This window comes from Triticum dicoccoides, chromosome 2B, assembly GCF_002162155.2.
Source record: "Triticum dicoccoides isolate Atlit2015 ecotype Zavitan chromosome 2B, WEW_v2.0, whole genome shotgun sequence".
In the NCBI taxonomy this organism is placed as follows: domain Eukaryota; kingdom Viridiplantae; phylum Streptophyta; class Magnoliopsida; order Poales; family Poaceae; genus Triticum; species Triticum dicoccoides.
Genome location: NC_041383.1, coordinates 544613951 through 544620568, shown reverse-complemented (window position 1 = coordinate 544620568; position 6618 = coordinate 544613951).

Genomic DNA, 6618 nt, shown 5'->3' with positions numbered 1-6618 from the left:
GGCGGCGGCGACTACGGGCCCGGCGAGGCCCGGTTCGGCCCGTGGCGGGCCGGATCTGGGCCCCGGGCGGCGGCGCGCGGTGGAAGGACGGCGCGGGTGAGGTGGCGGAGTGGGATTGGGTGCGGGTGGCGGCGGAGCTGACGTGTCGCCTCGGGATTGGTCCAGGCGACGTGGAGGCTGGACATGTCTGGCACGGATGGACATGTCCGGCGGCGCAGATGAGCGGGGCTAGGGTTTGGACAGGGATTGATCCGAGAATTTCGGGGGAGGGTGTTTATATAGGCATAGGGAGCTAGGAGAGTCCAAATGAGGAGCGGTTTTCGCCCACACGATCGTGATCGAACGACCGAGATCATGGAGGGGAGTTTGCTGGGTTTTGGGCCAGTTTGGAGGGGTGTTGGGCTGCAAAGAGAGAGGGGCTTTACGGTTACCCGGTTAACCGTTGGAGTACCAAACGACGTCCAAATGGCACGAAACTTGACAGGCGATCTACCGGTGCTATACCAAGGCCGCTTGGCAAGACTAGGTCCATTCCGAGAACGTTTAACACCCGCTCACAACAGGAGCCAAAAGGGGAACGCCGGAGGGCATAGGAGCGCCAGATTGCAAAACGGACAACGGGGAAAAAGCTCGGATGCATGAGATGAACACATATGCAATACAATGCACATGATGACATGATAAAATGCAACACGCAAGCAAATGACATGGCAACAACGGCGAATAACTGGCAGACACCTGGCGCATCGGATCCGGGGCGTTACACCCAGTCACCAATTTGGTGTCTGGTGGAGATTGGCTCGTCTACTCTATTAATGTGTCCTCGGATGGAGATACTGAGTCAATTCTTTTGCTCTTCAATAAGAAGTTGGGAGGTTACTTTGATGATGAGACCTACCTGGAATCTTACAAGACGGTTCGTCATGCAGTGGTCTACATTGCTAGGAGTCAGAACTAGCCTCAGTACGATGCACAAGGATGTTTGGTCATGGATCCATTAGCTAGCCAAAACCCAGCTGGCACCACGTCAGGTCAACCGGTCAATTCGACGGCGACCGCAACGGCAGCACTAGCGGCCGCCGACTCTGGTCGATCTGGGGCCTAGGCTTTAACCAAGATGATGACCACTCTGAGCACACTCCTTGCTGATCCAGTGACCCCTCAGAATGCGGAAGTGCGCAATGCGAAGATCACAAAGTATTGCGAGCAGCTGGCCAAGATCCAAGATGATATCAATGTAGAGAACACATGTGTGGCTGATGCATGGGCTAAAGTCCTTTAGGAGGCTAAACATGTAGAGGTGGAAGTAGTTCACCACATTTTTCATGAGAACGGGACATTTGTGGTACACTGGAGGAGGTTTCAAAGCCGGCTTCTGGTAAGTATGGAGTTGACGCGGTTGTCCGAGACACCACATGACTTGCCCGCCCCAGGAATACAAGGAGCCAATGCTGGCACACCAGGTGCAAGACCTGTTACACCCCAATTGGCTCAGAACGTCCTTCCAAATGATACCTAGTTGCATTCGCCGACTCCTCAGCAGTTGTTGGTCCAATATCAGCCCCAGTGTTTTCAGACATCGGCTGGTCATTACTCAAACCCAGTTGACAACATGATGGCAGCAACTCATAATCTCGCTGCAATCCCAATTGATGGAAATAGTTCGATAGAGATCGAAGCAAGGAATGCCATCGAGATGCTAAAGAAAGTCGTCGTGCAGCAGACAAATTATTCTCATAGCCCGAACAGACTTCATTCCACGCCTCATCAGAGTCACAGTAGGAATCGCCATGATGAGTACCCTGCAGGCTCGAGCAACGTGCTACGTCATAGGGCACATCAGCTGCAATAAGAAATGCCAACAGTTTCTGATGCCCAGGCCATGTTGATAATGTGCGGGCTCTCTGGATGGCAGGCAATATAGGAGCAGCTTATGTTTTAACCAGTGGCACAACCCCCACCCGCCTTGACCCAACTAGCCTTGCGAAATACCGGAGTTACATAACGAACTATTGGAAAGCCATGTTTGAGGCCAACTCTGCGGAACGAGTGTATGGCACCGGATTTCAAGGGTCCTTGCAAGTTCTCTAACTATACAACTGATCTAGAACCTACTAATTGGATCGAAAGCTATGAACTAGCCATGGATATGCTTGAAGTCAGTGATGCCGTATAAGCTCGATATCTGAGCATGATACTCAAAGGTCCAACATGAACATGGTTGAAGAACTTGCCAGCCAACTCTATCAATAGCTGGCAGGAGCTGAAGGAGTGCTTCATCAAGAGCTTCCAGGGAACTTGCAAGACGCCTACAACGGTTATTAACTTAGAGCATTGCATCCAGAGGGATGATGAGTCAGCCTGTCATTGGGCATGATGGGTTGCAGATATTATCCACTCTTCTAATAGCATCACCGCTCAAACAGCCGTTCTCGTGCTAGAACGAAACTGCCGTTCCAGCCCTTGGTTCAAAACTTGGAAGTTTGAAGAGGAAAGTCAAGGAAATGAGTGGTCTTATGGATGTCTTGACCAGGTATGCCGAGTCATATAACACGAAAGATCTAGTCTCGGATGACGAGAAGTCTGGTAAAACCAAGAAAAATGGTGGCAAGATTCACCAGCATAATGGAAAATGGAAACAACAACAACAACAACAATGACAAGCACAAGAATACTGAGGGAGGCTCGGATTTTGTTGCCAATACAAATCCCGGCTTTAAGAGTTAGTGTCATAATGGAAACTTTAGGAAGCCATTTTTTGGTAATCGGCCTCGTAATTATGAGGAAGCTCTCAAAGGCCCGTGGCCCAAAACAGTGTGGATGGAAAGTTGACCAACCACTCCTGGGAAAACTACTTCATCATGCAGGAATTCAAAAACAGAGCTTTTCAGAGTTACAATAATTGTGGTGGAAGTGGAGGACACCAGGGAAATCCGGGAGCTAGCGGTTCTAGGGTCGTATTCTAGGGAGCCGACTTTTAGAGGGATAACTTTCCAGGATCCAGATTCCAGGGGACGGACGAACAAGGATCTGGATACCAGGGGGCTGGTAACGACGGATGCGACAATCAGCAGGCCGGTCAAGGCAATTAATACCAGCGAGGTCCCTCCAAGTTTTAGAGCAATCCCAAACAATTGAAAAGTGGACGATATCACGCCTTCATAACCAGTACTTGCAAACGTGACAGGAAGCTTCAGAAACGGATTGTTCATGCCGTCATGCTGTTGCGATCTGTTTGAGTCAGGTGCGGCGTGCGCGCGGCTGGAGGGAGTTAGTTGCATGCTAGCTAGATGGTTGGCCGGGTCATGCTAGTGCATGCATGGGCTAGCCCGGCGGGTCATGTGGTCATGCATGGATATGGATCGTGCATGTAGTGGTTAGCTTAGTGCGTGAGTTAGTTGCCGGGTGTGCTGGCCGTGTGGTGTGTGTGCGCGGGTATAAAAACCCCTTCTCCATGTACTGATCGAGTTGAGCCGGTGTTGTAGCGATGTAGCCTGTGTGTTGAATATAAAGGAGGCGTTTGGGTGCCGGGGCATTCGTCGCCGGGGTGTTGGTCGCCGGGAAAAAAGTGTGCTCCTTATTCCACCTCCGTCCGGCATGAGAGAGAGAGCGGCAACAACATTTGGTATCATGAGCTTGGTGTCTTGGGCGTTCTTACCGTGCCGGAGGCATGGTAGCGATGGCGGTGCTCGCCGGCAGCTGCGTGACGGAGCTCCGGGGCGTGTGTCGGCCCATGGAGGTGGGCGGCGCTGTGGCTGTCATGGCGCGTGGCGGAGGCAGCGGGCGGAGACGTCGTACGTGTGGCGACCGCGGAGGCCGCCGAGGCGCTGCGTGGTGGTGCGGTGGTGCAGCACGGCATGGCGGCGCACGGACTGCGGGTTTCGGCAGCAGCAACGAGTGGCGCACGACGGGACGTAGCTCGGCGGTAGCTACATCAGCGGCGGTGCGCGACAACGGTCGGCGAGGTGGCCGCGTTGCACGGCATCTGCGGTGGCTCATGCTGGAAGGACACAGTGGCGTCGGGCGACAGCAACCATGGCGACGAGCTTGTCGCGTTGGGTGCGTGTATGGGCACGCGTCGGGCGTGTCAAGCGCGTTGGGTCCATGACGTCTGGTGAAGTCGGGCTCGTCGGGCGCGTTAGGTGCGCGAGGGACGTGCGGGACACACTGGTGTGGTCGTGCTCGTCGGGCGCGTCAGGTGCGCGGGACGTGCGGGACGCACTATTGCGGTCGGGCGCATCGGGTGCGCGTGGGACGTGCGTGGCGCCGAGGGACGCCAGGCGTGTGTCACCGGTAGAGAAGGAGCTCGGCGTGTGCGCCGGAGTCGTGACGGAGCACGGTGCGACCGACGTCGCTGCACCAGGTCAGGTCCGCGGGCTGGGTCACGGTCGTGGCGAGATCGATGACGGGAGCTGCAACAGCTCCGACGACGACGATGTCATGGCTTAGGGGGTGAGTGATGGCAATAAGCCATGTGCATGGCGATGCGACCGGCGTAAAGATGATCAGGTCGAGTCCATAGCATGTGTGTCCCCCGGCGTGAGCCCGTGGTTGCGTTCGTGGAGTGGAGGAGCTGCATGAGCAGAGCCGTTGCGATCTGTTGGAGTCAGGTGCGGCGTGCACGCGGCTGGGGGGAGCTAGTTGCATGCTAGCTAGATGGTTGGCCGGGTCATGCTATTGCATGCATGGGCTAGCCCGGCGGGTCATGTGGTCATGCATGGATGTGGATCGTGCATGTAGTGGTTAGCTTAGTGCGTGAGTTAGTTGCCGGGTGTGCCGGCCGTGTGGTGTGTGTGCGCGGGTTTAAAAAACCCTTCTCCATGTACTGATCGAGTTGAGCCGGTGTTTTAGCGATGTAGCCTGTCTGTTAAATATAAAGGAGGCATTTGGGCGTCGGGGCGTTCGTCGCCGGGGTGTTGGTCGCCGGGAAAAAAGTGTGCTCCTTCTTCCACCTCCGTCCGGCGTGAGAGAGAGAGCGGCAACAACATTTGGTATCATGAGCTTGGTGTCTTGGGCGTTCTTACCGTGCCGGAGGAGTGGCAGCGATGCCGGTGCTCGCCGGCAGCTGCGCGACGAAGCTCCAGGCCGTGTGTCGGCCCATGGAGGTGGGCGGCGCTGTGGCTGTCATGGCGCGTGGCGGAGGCGGCGGGCGGTGACATCGTACGTGTGGCGATTGCGGAGGCCGCCGAGGCGCTGCGTGGTGGCGCAGTGGCGCAACACGGCATGGCGGCACACAGACTACGGGTTTCGGCAGCAGCAACGAGTGGCGCACGACGGGGCGCAGCGCGGCGGTAGCTGCATCAGCGGCGGCGCGCGACAACGGCCGGGGAGGTGGCCGCGTTGCACGGCATCTGCGGCGGCTCGTGCTGGAAGGACACAGTGGCGTCGGGCGGCAGCAACCATAGCGACGAGCTTGTCGCGTCGGGCGCGTGTATGGGCATGCGCCGGGCTTGTCGGGCACGTCGGGTCCACGACGTCTGGTGCAGTCGGGCTCGTCGGCGCGTTCGGTGCGCGTGGGACGTGCGGGACACACTGGTGTGGTCGGGCTCTTCGGGCGCGTCAGGTGTCCCGGACGTGCGGGACACACTATTGCGGTCGGGCGCGTCAGGTGCGCGCAGGACGTGCGGGGCGCCGAGGTACGGCAGGCGTGTGTCGCCGGTGGAGAAGGAGCTCGGCGTGTGCGCCGGAGTCGTGACGGAGCATGGTGCGACCGATGTCGCTGCACCAGGTCGGGTCCGCGGGCTGGGTCACGGTCGTGGCGAGATCGATGACGGGAGCTGCAACAACTCCGACGACGACGATGTCATGGCTTAGGGGGTGAGTGATGGCAATAAGCCATGCGCATGGCGATGGCGACCGGCGTCAAGATGATCAGGTCAAGTCCATAGCATGTGTGTCCCCCGGCGTGAGCCCGTGGTTGCGTTCGTGGAGTGGAGGAGCTGCATGCGCAGAGCCGTTGCGATCTGTTTGAGTCAGGTGCGGCGTGCGCGCGGCTGGAGGGAGTTAGTTGCATGCTAGCTAGATGGTTGGCCGGGTCATGCTAGTGCATGCATGGGCTAGCCCGGCGGGTCATGTGGTCATGCATAGATATGGATCGTGCATGTAGTGGTTAGCTTAGTGCGTGAATTAGTTGTCGGGTGTGCCGGCCGTGTGGTGTGTGTGCGCGGGTATAAAAACCCCTTCACCATGTACTGATCGACTTGAGCCGGTGTTGTAGTGATGTAGCCTGTGTGCTGAATATAAAGGAGGCGTTTGGGCGCCGAGGCGTTCGTCGCCGGGGTGTTGGTCGCCGGGAAAAAGTGTGCTCCTTCTTCCACCTCCGTCCGCGTGAGAGAGAGCGGCAACAACAAAAACCACTTCAAAAAATAGAAAAAAATATAAACTAAAAAAACTAAACTTACTTGTCAGTCCATGCGTCCGAGCACCGAAGCGGCTCATCTGGCCCAAGATGACACTGGGCGTGTGCCCGACACGCGCTCGCCACCTCCACCCTCCCTGCCTGCACCCCCTCGATACCTTGTTCTCCCTAGACGTCGCCATGTAGCCCTCTCGACTCCACTGGCCTCCCCCTCGTCCTCATTCTCTCCTCTGCTTCTCTCCAAGCTCGTCGTGGTACAC